This window comes from Pseudorca crassidens, chromosome 2 (assembly GCF_039906515.1).
Source record: "Pseudorca crassidens isolate mPseCra1 chromosome 2, mPseCra1.hap1, whole genome shotgun sequence".
NCBI classification, from domain to species: domain Eukaryota; kingdom Metazoa; phylum Chordata; class Mammalia; order Artiodactyla; family Delphinidae; genus Pseudorca; species Pseudorca crassidens.
Genome location: NC_090297.1, coordinates 76,548,913 through 76,565,834, shown reverse-complemented (window position 1 = coordinate 76,565,834; position 16,922 = coordinate 76,548,913). Strand labels below are relative to the sequence as shown.

The following is a 16,922-nucleotide window of genomic DNA, read 5'->3' as shown; positions in this document are numbered from 1 at the left end:
GATTGTTGGGGAAGATCTGATCTGAGCAGCCGTGGGCACTCCTCCCTGCCTTTGTTAACAAGGCTGAGTTTTGTTTGTGCAAAATCTGAGTCAGAGGGGTGTTCCTCCCCTCTCATCTCCACCGCGGACCGATGCACCTGATTAGATAACAGAAATCCGTGGGCTGAACGTTCATGTAGTGACAGGAAAGCCAAGAGGCAAACACACTCAGGGAAAACAGCTGCCTGCTCGCTCACAGAGTCAAGTCAGGTGTCCAAAACCAAAGTTACTCGAGGAACCAATAACTGGCTAATTTGGCCGGAACACCCTCTTGTGTGTCCTCAGAAGCAGCATGAGGAATAAATGCCAACGTGTCCTCAGGCTTTGTATCCTTCTCACAATCCAGGACTCCACCTGCAGAGCTTAATTTAAACAGGGCCAAATTCTGAAAGTGAGGTACAAGTGATAGCTTGGTCTTCCCGCCAACAACAGTGGTTAGGGCTCCCCACACACTTAGCAAGTTCGCCAAGATGCTTGAGTGTTAGCTGACAATGGCATTGCTTTCCTACACCAGAGCCAAGAGCCCTGCTTATGTAGAACAGCCTGGCAGTTTGATAAGATGCCTGAGGCTCCCATCTCCCTACAGCGAGGTCACTAGAATCGTTTTCCTCCTGAGACATGGTGAATGGAAATGCAGGTCCAGCAGATACAAGGAGCCAGTGAGTGAAACATGGAGGAACCAGGGCCACCTCAAGTGGCCTTTGGCCTAAAAGGTTTCTTCTAAGTGGAAAGAAGAAAATTGAATGCGGGAACAAAATGACCTTTGAATGCTTCATAACTCAGGCTCTGACTTACTCAAAAAGGGGGACATGATATTAAAGACCAACACTATTTTCTGCCCTCTGCATTTGAGCTTTGAAGGGTGCTCCTCAAACATTCCTGATCTAGGGCTTCCCTGGTGGCGCAGTGGTTGAGAGTCCGCCTGCCAATGCAGGGGACACGGATTCGTGCCCCGGTCCGGGAGGATCCCACATGCCGCGGAGCGGCGGGGCCCGTGAGCCATGGCCACTGAGCCTGCGCGTCCGGAGCCTGTGCTCCGCAACGAGAGTGGCCACAACAGTGAGAGGCCCGCGTACCTCAAAAAAAAAAAAAAAAAACATTCCTGATCTAGCCTCTGTGCCCAAATCAATGTCATGATTTACAATTCACACTATAGTTGAAATATTAACCGTCCTTCCTTACTCTAGCCTTGTTAAGTCCTGGCCTGCACAGCTACTGAAATAGTGCAATGTATTAAAGCACTCTCAAAGATATGTTGTTTGTTTTGTTTTGTTTTTAAGCAGTACTGAGTGGGCGGAGTCAGTCCCATCCAAAATTCCCAAGCGGGCAAAATGTGTGTCCCTTGGCCCCTTCCTCCTTTGTCTGTGCTTTCCCCTCACCTACTTAGCACACCTTCCTTTCATTCCCACTGATGAACTTCCAAGTTCCTTCTAGCTCAGCTAGTTCCTTTCAGTCACTGGAAAACAAAGCTAATAACTACCTTAATGTATTTGCCTGCAGAAAGTAATTTTTTGTTTTGCACATACCAAGAGAATTTTCATTTTAAGGGAAGCGAAGAAAGCCAAAGGAATGACTCTTCGGAGGTAGAATGTCAGAGACATGACGTTTGGATAAAATATAACTTGCGGCAGAGGAGTGTACTCTCAGCATCCCTGAAGTGGATGAAACAGTCAAGTCAGTACCCATCAGGCAGACCTGCTAAATTTCAAGACGGAGACTACCCACCACATTCCCACTGTGATGTTTTAAGCATGGTGTATAGAAGCTCTACCTACCTACTCAGAACTCAATACTAATTAGTTCTAATTAATCTTATACCTGATTCCTAAATAACTGAACTAAATTAACAGAGTCTAGTTATTCCGGTTATTCTCAAGGCCCTATGGAACAGTGGTTTTAAAAATTCCAGAAATGGATAAAGAAGGCATTGGAGTTGCTCTGAAACATCTAAGTCAGAGTAGCACAATTCATTGTTTTTATACAGAATTTGATTACCTGGTTAGCCCTGATTTGTTTCAGTCTAAAACCTACGATGCTTTCTTTTCAGTTTGGTCTCCTCCACATACTTGAACCTGTAGAGGTGGGAGGGGAGACAAAGAAGACTTGTTTTATTTGAGCTTGTGAAAATAATGGCTCTTATCAAGTTCAATGTCATAAGTTTTCCTCCACAAGAAGGAACAGTATACTTCCTGGTGAGCGATAGTTCTTTAGTACATAGAAATGGTTCCTAATTCTCAGCAGATAGAGCACTTGAGGAAACAGGGGCATTCTCCTAAATCACAAAGAATAACGTGATGGTCAGTATGATTGACTGTTGTAAGCTTTCATAGCTTCTTTCACGCTGAGATCCTGAAATATGGGAAAAGAACAGTGCCGGCTGGCCAGGGGAAGCCATTGCTGGGAAAAGGAGCATAAACATCCCCAAATATCCTGGTTTTCCCAGGATAACCATCATTTTCAACATTATTCTGAAAAGTAATAAGGTAATAAGAATAGGAAATTTAGGCTATGTTTACTGGATTCATAAAACATTCCCCTCAAAAGGGGGACATTTTTAATTTTTCATGAAGTTTGAAATCTACAATGGTCTGGCATCATTTCCAGGCATATAGAAGGAATTCATTTTTATTTTCATCTGAATTAGTGTATCCCAAACAGTGGGCACAACAGAAGCACCTGGGAATTATGTGGAGTTTGGGGTTTTTGTTTGTTTATTTATTTGCTTGTTTGTTTGGCAATGTATTTTAGTACCCCACCATAAATCTACACTGAAATTGAATTTCGTAATCTGTGTCAAAGAAATATATTCTTAGAATGAGTCCCCAAGTAACTTCTGAGACTGACCCCCTAATTCAACAACACTAATATTAACACTTTAACTTTACCTTTGAATGCTGTGATGACCAATTTTCAGATTTAAAACCCACACCTTCTAAATTTGGTGCATGGGGACAAGGAAAGGAGAGAGTGTTTAAGCACTAAAGACAATGTTGACAAAAGTGAACACAAGGTTAAGGAATTTAGAACCCAGTATAAAAGGAGCAAAGAACTCTTTCTTCCCATGTCTTCTTTCACTGTGCTCTCTCGATTTTTCTCACAGTATGGCTCCCAGGCCCTCTCCCAATACCTACTCTGTAAGGCTTTTATCCCATGGCCCTTTTACCCTCTCCCCCTGCACATCTGCTTAGTTGATCTTCCCCATCTCCTTGACTCCAACCCCGTATATATTTGATTCATGTATTAGTCTGCTCAGGCTGCCATAGCAAGGTACCACAAACAGCGTGGCTTAAACCACAGACATTTATATTCTCACAGTTCTGGAGGCTAGAAGTCTGAGATAAGATGTTGTCAGGGTTGGTTTCCTCTGGGGCCTGTCTCCTTGGCTTGTAGATGGCCATCTTCTCCCTGGGTCTTCACATGGTCTTCTTTCTGTGTGTCTCTGTGTCCTAATTTCTTCTTATTATTAAGACACCATCCATATTGGAATAAGGCTTACCCCAATAACCTCATTTTAATTTATTGCCTCTTTCAAGACATCATCTACAAACACAATCACATTCTGAAGTTAGGGGTCAGGACGTAAAGATGTGAACTTTGGGGACATAGAATTCAGCCCATAACAGCTCTGAATCATCTAACTCTAGACCTACATGACGACTGGCTCGTGTGTTTGAAAATCTCTCACATGAAAACAAGGGACAAGACCTCTGTATTCCTTAAGAGATCAAAACAAGGACGAATGTGTGGAAGATAAAGGTTGAAAGTCTCAGCCCACATAAAGAATTATGTGACAATGAAAGGAATCTAGTTATTAGGGGCTGCAGCCCCTGACAGTGTGTCCCCATCACCAGAAGGGCATGGCAGAGACTGGATGGACCCCTGTTGCTCAGGAAAATCTAGCAGGAGCCTATAAGGTCCCTTTTCCTTCTTTAATTTGATGACTTTAATGAGGAAAATGAGCTCACATGGATTAAATCAAGATGATCAAAATAAAGCAGTAGAAAATCCGAAAAGCCTATGCCTAGATGTGTCTGTAAACATAACATAATCAGATATGAGGAGAAAGGTTCTTTGGAACTCTTAGATTCATTCTTTCCCTGGGGTAATATAACGCAAATAAGGTAAGAGTGTGAACCATTTCAAAAGTAGTGAGGCCTCAGGTAACACGGGGAAGGCTAGAGCAACTCAGAAATGTCTTTCCCAAGAGAAAATGATCATTCAGCACGTGGATGTCCATGGCAATTTAAATGGAGATTTTCCCGCAGAAATCACAAAGATCAGAACCCAGGTGATCTGACACAACAACTCTGCTCTAAGCATCAACTTACAAGGTATGTGCACGAAAGCCATTCAGGAGGCCGTTGGGTGGCATGTGTCAGCATCAGCAGGCCAGTTGTTGGAAGACCCTGACTCCAGGACCCATCCTTCCATATATAAGTCCACTGACCTATGGTAAGGCCTTGTCTTCTTTGAACCTCAATTTCTTAATCTGTAAAATAGGAATAATATTACCGATCCTCACAGCAAGTTGTGAGAATTGATGTAATCATATAATTTATGAATTTAACTATGCAATTTAATTCAACTTAACTGTGAACTGTAGAACATTATTCAAATATATGGTATTAATATCATTGCTTTTCTTCTTGCCCAAGGTCACTGCCTATACTGTGTGCTATAAATGCAAGTCATCTTCCTCTTAGATAGAACATGAAAGATTTCTAGGGACACTCTTTGACAGCACAACTCATTCGGAAAGATGCAGACTTCCTAGACACAGTGGAGAAAATAATCCAGGAGAGGCATTCCTATCCCAAGAGACTACAAGGACATAATCAAAACCAAAAGCTGAAGAATGTACAAAAAAGAAGAAATTCCATACATCAGAGAGGCAAGTGATCTTGAGATTCTTTTCATAGATGATACATCCAAACTTTACTCCCCATTAAGCTCTATCTAAGATGCTTATTAAAAATGCAGGGACTTCCCTGGCAGTCCAGTAGTTAAGACTCCACAATTCCACTGCAGGAGGTGCGGGTTCAATCCCTGGTCGGGGAACTGAGATCCCACATGCCGCATGGCGTGGCTAGATAAACAAACAAGCAAACAAACAAATATGCAGACTCTCCCTTCCTGGAAATCCTCCCCACTACCATCACCCCTGATATTCTAGTTCAGTAGGACAACACTTTGATAAACACTTTCCCGGAGAGTGAATTCAGACTCTCCAAAAAAAAAAAACATCTCATGCTTCTTACACCACTATGGAGGCTTTGAAGTATTTACCAAACCTGGGTTCCATGCACAGTATCTAGGGGTGACCTGGGGTTTCCTTAGCATCTCTCTCCAGTATCTCCATCTGCCTCCCTCCAAAATATGTCAAAATAAGCATTCAAGCTAAGTAAAGATTTTGTGCTTGCTGGGCAAAGCAGCCTCGAGTCAAGGCCCCTAATCCTTCTCTCCTTCCAGATTACCACCTTAAACCCCTGTATCTAGAAATTTTGGATTTGCCAACTGCCCAGAAAGATGAGAGCTACTTGTGTGACAGTGTCAAGTCCCTGCTGAGCTGTGTGAGGCTGGCATATGTAGAGCTGTCTTGGCTTATCAAGGGCTCCTCCTGGCACATGTAGCTCAGATGGAATGAAGGGCCTGGGAAGACTCACCCATCCTACCCAACCCACCACCCACTTCCACCAGTTTACACAAGAATAAGTGAAACAGGGCTTCCCTGGTGGCGCAGTGGTTGGGAGTCCGCCTGCCGATGCCGGGGACGCGGGTTCGTGCCTCGGTCCGGGAAGATCCCACATGCCACGGAGCGCCTGGGCCCGTGAGCCATGGCCGCTGAGCCTGCGCGTCCAGAGCCTGTGCTCCGCAACGGGAGAGGCCACAACAGTGAGAAGCCCGCGTACCACAAAAAAAAAACAAAAAAGAATAAGTGAAACAGCCAAAAACCAACTCTGAAATATATCTCTAAAGACCATGAAGCCCTGAGTAAGAAACTGAGACATTTATGGGAACCTTTGGAATTTTGGAATTCTGTTCTTACACCCTGCTAATCGCTGTCACTGAGAAGTAGCAGGACCAGTTTTTGCCGGTCATTATCACCTGCCCTTGACATGATGGACTCACCTGCTTCTTCTCCAGCTCATGCCCCGTCGATCCTGTAGCCATGGCCACATACAGCCTCTGGGTTCTCCCCTGACAGCCTGACCCACCTAAACCCAGGAAAATGCTTGAATCAGTGAGGGATAACGAATAGCAGGTGACACTTGAAGACAGACCCTTGTATCCTACACTATTTCTCTCTCTGCTAAGAAGTATATTTGCAATCTGGTCAGTAGAGTATATGTAGCACTCTCTTTTATAATATTTTTGTAGAAATCAATACAGTGTAACCAAATTGGTGTCAATAGGTTAGATTCCTTATTTATCATTATTGAGACTTTTCATTTCTTCATGGAAAAACTATTGGTTTACATCATGCCATTTGACTTCTGGTTCAAGTGCTTTCAAAGAAACTGATTTTTAAAAATGCATCCTTGAAAGCCTGACAGTCTAACAGTTGAAAAATCTAAGTCAGGACAGAATGGCAGACTAAAGATGGGTAAGATGCGAAAGTAAGAGGATAACTAAGGGCAATATTAAGTATACAAATATATGTTGATCAACAAAAACCAGAAGACCAAATGGAGCAGCTAGTAATAAAAAATAGGCAAGCACATTTTGACTTAAATTTTAAAAAGTACCCAGTATCCCAATACCTTTCCTATTGAAAGAAAAAAATGTAGCCATTATTCAAAGGGAAATGTGTGTGTGTGTGTGTGTGTGTGTGTGTGTGGCACATTAAGACGAGTTCCACTTCAATTTCTGAGCCTCGTTAAGTCATCATCCTCATCTTTCCATTTGTGCAAGTTTTCACAGTCTACAATGCACTTTCACAAATACTACGTATTCATCCAACCAACATTTATTGAGTTCCTCCTCTCTTTCAGTCTGCTGGACACAGGAAGTAAAAATATAAAAAGTTAATACTTACCTTTGAGAAGTCCATAGAAGCAATCTCCTATCCTAAACAAATTTAAGGAAGGGAAAGTCAGAAGATCAGAAGATCAGAATGATCAGAATGGGACAGAAAGATCAGAATGGGACAATGATTTTTTAACATGCAATTTTCCCCTTAGAATTCCAAACTCCTAGTAATGACAAAGGAGAAAAAATGATCACCAATTTCCCCATATTTTGAGAAAGCCATTTCACTACTTCTCACTCATTGGACTCTGTTACTAATCATTTGAGAGTTTCATAGAGTGTAAGCGGGCATGCCTCCTAAGCCTAAAAGCCTAAAAGTTTTAAGGGATGCCCTTAGACCTATAGACCTCTTCTCTATTTGCCATGTCCTGGACTAAAAGGCGGTAATATCCTTTCTCCTTAATTGTAATAGGTTAGGCATTAGGTTTACAAATAAACCTTGAGTATATCAATTTAAAAAGCAATTAAGGATCACCGATGATGTGTCATGCACTGTGATAGGAATTACAAGAGAAAAGTAAAAGCATGTCCCTGACCACAGGGAGCTCAGGAGGGGAGAAATACATATAAAAAATATATTTAAAAATACATATATATTTACATAGATATAAGTAAATATAAAGCAAATGCTCCACAATCAAGGTAAAGGTAGTACCTGAGGGTAGACTTTTTCACCTACTAACGTCCTCAACATTTTATGCTGGCGGGAGGAGCATCTGAAACAGATCGCTGTCATGTTTTAGGCACTATGTTCTGCTGTTATTTAAATTCTTCAAAATGTTAGAATGGGTTATGAAAATATGTCCTCTGAGCCCTTTAGAAAACAAGCCAGACTAATTTCACTTAGAAAAGAAATCACATGAGATTAATCGTCTTATTTTGATGAGAATATTGAATTAGCTACTAGATAGATCTAGTTAATCTTGACTTGAACAAGAATTCTGAGAGCGTCTCAAGAGTTCCTGCTGGTCATGTTGAAAAATAATTTGTACCAAATGATACCACAATAAGATGAATTCGTAATGATTAAACTACAGTGCCCAAATGGTTCTGGTCAGCCTTGTGGAGAGTTTCTAAAGACATTCCTTAGGCCTGTGCCCTCAGCCCTGTTTTAGCAACATGTTACACAACAATCTGCACAAAGATGTAAAAAGTATGCTCTACTGAAACTCCAATGAATTTTAAAATCTCAGAATACGGCAAAAAACTGGCCCTGAGCCTGGTCCATGAAAAATATATTTTTGAAAGTTTCTATAATGAATGAATGAATAAACAAATGGATTGCATAGATTTGAAAGAGGAACTAACATTTAATAAATCATGTAATGAGATAAATGTAAGGTCCTGCACCAGGGTCTAAAACTACCAAAGTACAACAGAGAAGGAGAGAGTTTTCTGAGCAGTTTGATTGGAGTAGCCATCTCCTCCCCCCACAAAAAAGATAAAACATAAACAAAAACATTTAATACTCTAATTGGTTGTATCAATAGAAGTATAGAACCTAGAATGAAGGAGGTGATAGTCTACTTTGTACTATCAGCCCATACGGAGCATTTTGTTCAATTATGAATGCTACACACTGAAATAACTTAAGGGGAAATTGAATGGTGAGTAGGCTAAATATCATGTCATATGAGAAATAATTTATTATACTATGTGGGATTATCATCATAGTCATAAAAAGAACTAAGTGACAAGTGCTTTACATGCATTTTCTCATTAGGTCCTCACAACATTTTGCCTGCGAAGCAAGTACTATTATTATCCCATTTAACAAATAAGAAAATAAAGGCTGAGAGAGGCCAGGCAATTTGCCCAAAGTCAGAGAGGTGATAGACAGAGGCAGCTTTGAATCTCAACAAGGCTTCTCTGATTCTAGAGCTTACACACTTAAGAAAAGGAGGCCAATATTGGAAAGACTATGATGTGGACACAGAATTGGAGCCTATTCCTACTGGCTTCAAGAAAGAGCACTGGAACCAAAGAATGGAAGCTACTGGGAAAACTGGCTCATTATATGAAAAACTTTATAATAGTTCTTTTAGGTGTCTCACACAGATCCCCTCCCATGCTTTTCCACACCATTTCAGATCAAATTGACCATTTCCTTGAATGAGGGCAATTATATTAATTGCAAACAGTTTTCTGTTTTCTGTCTATAAGAACTCACAGTTCAGATTTTTAAGGTGGTAGTTACTGTTGGTCACATTTCTAGGTCTATCTATATTTCTGTTCCTATTAACTACTGCACAGATCTGAGCAATGTGACGATCAAAGATGTGTAGTTTTGACTTTATAACATATGTTAGCTCTAGCTGCCCTTGAAAGCCAGGAATTGTGCCTTCCCTCGGTGCCACCTTGAAGCCACCATGGGAGATGTACAAGTCACCCTAGGTTTCAAAAAGAAGCAATCCATTTCCAAGTTGCAATCTACTTGAAATAATCTCCCCAATTACATGGGAGTAATTTACTCTATATTTACTTTCTGCTTTGGACTATCAAATATCTCTTCCTCTCACCCGCAGGGGCAGCAGCTGGGATTAAAACTTCCACTACCCTCCGGGCTGGGGCTTTATTATTTAACTCTTTCGTGCCCAGGAGTGGACAAGGTTTGCACCAGATGATGACTAAACTTCCCTTTAGCCTAAGACATATTATTGCAATATTAACCTTATTTATTTTAGATCCAACCTATTTCCAAAGCTGTTTATTGTTTTTGGTACAAATTCTTTCTCCAGCACTGAGGCAGACCAACGTAAAGCTAAGCAGTTGGAAAGTAAAACATTTAATCAGCTAAAAAGTCCACTCATGCAATACCAAAGAGACAAATGTATGTATTGTTTGCTACAAGGTCAGGAAGAGCTCCAGGGGTGCTAAGCCCAGTGGCACCTCTCAGCGGGGTAGTTTCACTTTCCACCCTACCAGTTGAGGTCGCCAGAGCTCAGAAAAGGGAGTATTTTTATTTCGAATTCTCTGTCCTGGGTGTAGCCCTCCAAATCTCTGGGCTTCCTCCTGTTGTCTCCTATGGAGAGGAAGAAAAAGCCTTTTCAAATCAGTCTTGGCCTCTCAAAACCCAGAACTGTGGGTGAGCATGACTCTTTGTTTTTAATAGTAGGCTTTATTTCTTAGAGCTATTTTAGGTTTACAGAAAAACTGAGCAGAAAGTACAGACAGTTCCCATATACCCCTCCCCTCCCCCACCCCCATCTCCACAGTTTCCCCCATTATGACACCTGGTCTTGAGCATGACTTTCAATAGAGTGGTCCAGGTTTGCAGTTCTGAAGTTTCCTGACCTTAAGGTGGCTAAGAACGTGGTCAGACCCATCCTTGTTCCAAATAGAACTCACTCACTCTGGAGGCTTCCATCAGCTGCTGGGACCAGCCATCCCATCCTGAGCTGAGCTCTTCAACAAAATGAACCTGGCCCAAAGGCAGCCGCCCCTAAAAACAAGCCAGACAGGAAGCAGGAGGCAGCAATGGGCTCTGGGAAGAGCCTGAGGACAGCAAGTTTCAACAGAGTATTTTGAAGAGATCGTTGGCAACATTATCTTATTAAATTACAGAGGGATCATCCTTACTTGCGTAAACTCTTCATGAAAAACAATTAGGCAGCCATCGTGGTGCTGTTATCAGTGAGAGTTGCCCCGGCAAATCTCTTTGGCCAGGGCTGCTGTGCTAGGATGAACTTCTCCCTGTGCCTGGCCCTCTTTCTGCACTAGCTTTTAATTGCTAACGAATTAAACTTTCCAAGGAGATAAGAATAATGTTGTTTTGTTTGCACACAGGCTGCACGACTAACAAGGACAATATAAATAAACCCATTCCGAGCTTTATCTGCTCTATCTGCGGGTGGACGCACAGTGCCTGTGTTCTAGCGAAGCCTGGGATGGCTTCCACACAAGATTAAGCGGTTATCGTGGAAGCCAAGGCTTGCACACTGTTAAAAGCCCGAGCTAATACGTTCACTTAAGACGTTATGCCTAATTATGCTATCTGGCAGTACGGAAACCTGTTCCCCAAACCTTAAACCATCCCGATGGTTTGGGTGGGGGTCTGAACCCTGTAAATATGCCAGGACGACTCTGTAGGATATGGAGCCAACTATGCTCCATGATGGCTATGAAAATGGGCAAAATCTAGTCCTTGTACATTCTATCCCCCCAGGATGGTATGCATTTCTTCTTGGTTCTGTGGCTATCGTAACAAAAAAGTGTGAGGGGAACTGTTTGTGCTTTTATTTTTGGAAACTTACTTCAATCTCTGCAGGCATCTCCTATGAAATACAGAGCTCTCTGTCCACCAAGTTGTTTGGGAGTGCTGGTGGGGATGGAGTTCTTTATTTATGGGTTTGTTTCAAGTTCAAAGAAGGGCTGCCCTGTGGGATGTAAAGTACAGCATGCTGATTATACGTAATAATACTCTATTGAATATTTGAAAGTTGCTTTCAAATAGAGTAGATCTTAAAACTTATCAGAAGAAAAAAAATGTTTATAACCAAGTATGGTGACAGACATTAACTACACTTATCGTGGTGGTCATTTCACAGTATATACAAATGTCAAATCATTATGTTGTTTACCTGAAACTAAAATAACATTATGTGTCAATTATCCCTCAAAAAAGAAAGAAAAGGAATGCCTTCATGGCTAGGAGAAAATACTGATGTCTCAAGTTCTGAGTCATGGTTTGTGCTTAGGTCCTGATGCAGGTAGAGTGAAGTGTCACGTGGTTTGTATTCCTTGCCTGTAAGCAGGTACGGCGTGGTGTGATACCAACCCTAACCACTGTTTTGGCTGTGTGTTGAATGCACAGAATCCTCTGGTGATGTACGAGCATCGTGTGTGTGTGTGTGTGTGTGTGTGTGTGTGTGTGTGTGTGTGTACCTTCCTCTGCCCCAACCCCACTGATGTAGGGGAAGCAGGTGCAGGGTGCAGTCAACCAGGGTAGGAATCTGATGCACTGAGAGCCAGTCAGAATGTCTGCGGATCACTAACCATCAGTTCAAGAGGCTTCAAAAATGAATTTAATTCGATTACTCAGAGATTGAAATCACACATCAAGGCCTTAGGAGATCTCATGGTGAACTAAATCAAGTGGATTGTTTCATTCCTCAAATCATGCCTGAGGCTCCCAGGCAGAAACCATCACCATGATTGCTTATGAGGCGATCATTCCCCGCCCCCCCAGACATATCCGGACCGTGCCTCCAACAGGTAGAAGCTGGAACCTATGCAGCTATCCTCATCCATACTCCCGGCCTCTTTTCATAGATATTTCCAAATACCTAAAATGACCCTAAACTCAACAGAGTTGTTTGTTTATTTTTAAAATCTGCAACTTGTCTAAAAGTAGCCTATCATTCCCTAAAACAAGATCCTTTCCCTGCGTCCCACATTCCTCCCTGTAGGATTCCTGCCTTCCCTTCTCTCTTACACCAGACTTCTAACCAAAGCCCGTTGCTGATCACTGCTCTCTGACTTCTAATTCTTCCTTTTCCACATTCTCAATTTTACTGCTCCAGGCTCTGATTACCTCAGTTTTCCTTGTTTCTCACCATTCTAATCCATTTGTAAATACTGTGTTTATCTCGTTAACTTACTTAAGCAAGAGGTACGCGGGCCCCTCACCGCTGTGGCCTCTCCCGTTGCGGAGCACAGGCTCCGGAGGCACAGGCCCAGCGGCCATGGCTCACGGGTCCAGCCGCTCCGCGGCATGTGGAATCTTCCCGGACTGGGGCACGAACCCGTGTCCCCTGCATCGGCAGGCGGACTCTCAACCACTGCTCCACCAGGGAAGCCCAGCAAGACCTTTCTTACGGTCATTTCCGGTTCAACCTTTTTCTTGCCTCTGTGTCAGTCTGGCTTCAGTCTTTACCCCCTATTATTCAACCTTTCACCAGCAACCATTGTTCCATCCATCCATCCATTTCACAAGGATTTATTGAACACCTATGGGGATCACGCACTGCTTGAGCCTTTGGGAACAAGAAGGTGAATAGGATCATTCCCTATTCTCAAGGAGCTCACTTGGAAAGGTGGACACGTATGCAGTGCATGCCCTTAATTGCCTCAGTGTGGTACAAGCAATAAAGAGGAGCCCAGGATACTCTGGAGGTCCAGACAGGGAGGGGAAGGCAATCAGACGGTCCCCTCCTCCTCCCCCTCCAGGCTCGTGTCCCCTCTGCAACACTAACACCAGGCCTTGGCTCACATCGCCCACACCTCGTACCTGAAGTGCCCTTTCTATCCAAATCTTGGCTACATTACAAGATTATAGTCCCTCGGATTCCAGTAACCATCACCAGACCATACTTACCTCCACCTTGGTGAACTTTTAGACTTGCCATTCATAGGACCCAATTTAGGAATTGTTTTATTTGTGTTGCTTTGCTTTCTCAACTCAAGTTTGACCTCTAATTGGAGTGTCTATAATTGTGTCTCCACACATCTGTTGTATTCTTCACAGTGTGCTGCCAGGAACACAGTAAATACTCAATTAAAAAGACATCTGATGGATTATTGATACTTAGATTTTCCTAACCATTCCCCCCTGCTTTCATAACAGGAGTAACATCACATCTACACATAGAAGGCACTTAAGGAAAGGAAGAGAGTGTGAGATATAGTAAAGGACAAGGGCTATGACGTCAAACAGATCCAAGTTCAAATCCCAATTCAACTACACTGTCTGTCTGATCTTGAGCTAGTTTCGATTTTCTGAGCCTCAGGTTCCTAAATTGCAAAATGAGGACGAATAATACACACTTCGTTTCTATTTCAGGGATGATTAAATGAGTCTGTGTAAGTAAAGTGCCTGGCACCGTGCTTGGCACGTAGTTAGCCACCAAAACATGTTAGATCCTGTCCTTCCCACTATTCTCCCTCCTCTCTCCATCCCCATTCTTTCACACCAGGCAAAATTTAGCAAAAACCAACAGAGACATTTAAAACTTCTCCTCCTGTGTGCTTTTGGTTGCAGAACAGAGCTATAAACTTTTCTCAAGCACCCACCTAACCCCTGGTGAGTACCTACATTGTGTTCGTCACACCCAGCTTGTCACAGGGAAAATGTTCGTTTATGTATTTTTTTTTTACTGTTGTTATGTGGACATGAATGTAATAAGAATTCTGTGATCTTTGAGTCCTACAGCTCTCAAAAACATGTGATGCTCTACATTTTTGACTGCCCTTCATTTGGTCCACTGGAATGTGAGATCCAGGGAAATCCCTGTACATTCTTCTGCCCACAGAAAGGGTTAAACATTCCCACTACAAAAGGACTCAGTGTTCTAACTGTAAATGTCATGGGAACATGGCCTGGAAAAGCTGAAGGCCATTGCATTATACAATTACCTATTTACTGGAGACAGTATATTTAATAACTAATCATCTAATCTAATAATACTGAAGAATATCAGACTGAAAGGTCAAGTGTTTAAGATTAGGAAGAAGGCAGCCTTAAAAGTACATTTAAAAGAGCCTCACAGATCAACAAGTCAGCCTTAGATTCTGCCGTGCTACTGCTGCTTCCAGGCCTTTAGGGAACTCAGAAATGTCACTATCTTTCAAACTCAGAATATATATTACAGCCTCTACTCATAGGGGTTTTATTGCATGAGGTCTCTTAGTTAGCAGTTGAAGATGATTGTTTCATCTTGTGTAATGGCATATTAGCTCTATGAAGGAAAACGTTATACTAGGAGGTTTTCAATGTACTCTTAATGAGAGCTTTTGCCCCAAGTGTTATTTTTCCCTTGGGACTTCCTTGTGACAAGTTCTGTTTGCTTCCATTTATGGTTCCCTCTTCTGGACATCTTTCTCAGAGACCTAAGTGGTCATCATTCCCAGAGATTTTCATGGTACAAACTCTTCATTTTGTAAGATCTTAAAAGCCTCATATGGAAAAATCACCCTTTATTCCTCACATTTGAAAGCTTGAATAGACACCTTCCCCATTCTTTAATAAAGGAAAAGTCTTGTCACCTTTCAGATTCCATAGATGAATCTCTTGAAGAACCACCATCTGGTTCTGATGATGCAAACTTGGCCAGCAAGACATTTATTTTTATTCTAGATATTTGAGTCCTTTTCATTGATGTTTTCATAAGTTGCTCTCACTTCAGTCCCCTGATGTTTTCAAATCTTGGTAGTTTGCTTACAATTTCTAAGAGTAGAACATCTTTGGAGAAAGATCTAGATATCCACTCTTCTTCTGGGAAAAAAAACAAAAATATAAAAACCCTGTAACTGTCAGGATAGAATGGGTTATGCCGAGGTAGCAAATTAGTTCTGAAATCCCAGTGAGTTATCAAGACAAAGGTTTATTTATTTATTTTGTTCCAGTTCATATTCATCACAAGTTAGTGAGAAGCTCTGCTCATACAGTTACTCAGGGACCAGGTTGAAGGATGTTAAACCAGCTGGTCATGTCTCCACAGCAGAAGGAAGAAGAGACAAGGGGTATCTCATCAGCACCCTTCTATGCCTTGACTCAGAACTGACATCATCCCAATTCAGTTTGCAATCCATTAGCTAGAACTTGTCACAGGTTCCCCTAAGTTCCAGGAAATGTGATCTTCTCTGTGTGCAAAAATAAGAGGAGAACCAGATATTGGTGAAACCAGAAATGTCTAACACAAGCACACACACACACACACACACACACACACACACACACACACACATCACCACTGTCTACACTGAGAGTATATGCCTCAAGAAGAGTGAAGCCAACAAAACAGGCTGAACACAAAGAAATCTCTAAGCCTGGATACCCAGTGAATCCAGAATAACTGAAACAGAATTAAAATACTTACTGTGTGCTTTTGTCAAGATGAATCCAAATTCCTGTTCCGCTTTTAGTTCCTTGATTTTTTTCAATACTTTGTTGTAAGATTTTTTTTTTGTCAAAGTTTTACATTGTAGGTAATAAAACAATTTCCAAGGAGAAAGATTGATGCTCACTAGTTTAAAAGTGTGAGGTTGATTACCACTTGGTTCATATCAAATTCCCTAGCAAATCCCAAGTTCCTGAGTGGGAGTCCAGCTCTTTATTTATTTCTATCAGTTCCTATGGTTTGCTTCTCTTTGTTCAAAAGACAAATTCATACCCAAAATAGCGCCTGGCACAGTGCCCGACATACAGTGGATGCTTAGTATATGTAACAATGCTTAGGAATAACAAATGAATGAGTGTGAAATTAGAAACCTCTATACCAAGAGTATTTATACAAATTTCTAGACTTATACTCAATGTCACCACAATAAAATTCATAATCAGTGTGTCTTACCTATTGTATATGATAAGTAATGTCAAGGGCAGTACTGATTGCAGTAAAAGGATAATTAGAAAAAGGACAGAGACTTTTCTGTTTTCCTCCAATTTTGAATCTGTCCTCCCCCATTCTCTTCCCCATTTGCACAGATTCTTAGGATAATAGTTTTCATTTATCAAGGAGGCAATATCACTTCAGCCTCACACCAGGGGAAGCAATTGTGCTGTCTTCAGTGTCCACCTGAAGGGGAGAAGCCACCAATCTTTCTTGGAAATAAGATGCTGTGGAAAATAATTGTGTAATTCTTCTCTCAGTAGAAGACAATACTGGCCAGGATTATGCAACAGGATTCCTTTCTATTGGAAGAGCCTGACTTATAACTCAACCACTTTCTGCTACTTATATAAGAACAAAGTCATGTCAAAAGAAGCCAGTATGAGGTTGCCTGTTCTTCATTTCAATTGGACTTTTCCTTGGGCATAAAAATAAATAATACATAGCACACAGTGAGTTTTGCTTCATGTCAGGCAGTGTGCTAATGTTACCAAACCAAACTTGGGTCCACTCGCATGCCACACA

The 16,922-nt window shown here is 41.8% G+C and overlaps 3 long non-coding RNA genes across 3 annotated transcripts in view; all 3 read right to left on the bottom strand.

The window, feature by feature from the left end:
* The window catches only part of LOC137218947 (uncharacterized), a 31,135-nt gene extending 25,180 nt beyond the window's left edge, over nucleotides 1-5,955 (bottom strand). The window contains exons 1-2 of the long non-coding RNA XR_010940937.1: nucleotides 4,368-5,955; nucleotides 2,035-2,111 (exon numbers count right to left, since the gene is read on the bottom strand). This is a non-coding gene — a long non-coding RNA (uncharacterized lncRNA). The remainder of the gene's footprint in view (nucleotides 1-2,034; nucleotides 2,112-4,367) is intronic.
* A 212-nt stretch (nucleotides 5,956-6,167) lies between these two features.
* On the bottom strand, nucleotides 6,168-10,475 carry LOC137210902 (uncharacterized). The gene is made up of 3 exons (XR_010936780.1): nucleotides 10,421-10,475; nucleotides 7,076-7,107; nucleotides 6,168-6,254 (listed from the first exon to the last, which is right to left on the bottom strand). It is a non-coding gene; the product is annotated as an uncharacterized lncRNA (long non-coding RNA).
* An 850-nt stretch (nucleotides 10,476-11,325) lies between these two features.
* On the bottom strand, nucleotides 11,326-15,270 carry LOC137210901 (uncharacterized). Its single transcript, XR_010936776.1, has 3 exons — nucleotides 15,052-15,270; nucleotides 13,385-13,538; nucleotides 11,326-11,444 (listed from the first exon to the last, which is right to left on the bottom strand). It is a non-coding gene; the product is annotated as an uncharacterized lncRNA (long non-coding RNA).
* Nucleotides 15,271-16,922: the final 1,652 nt, after the last annotated feature.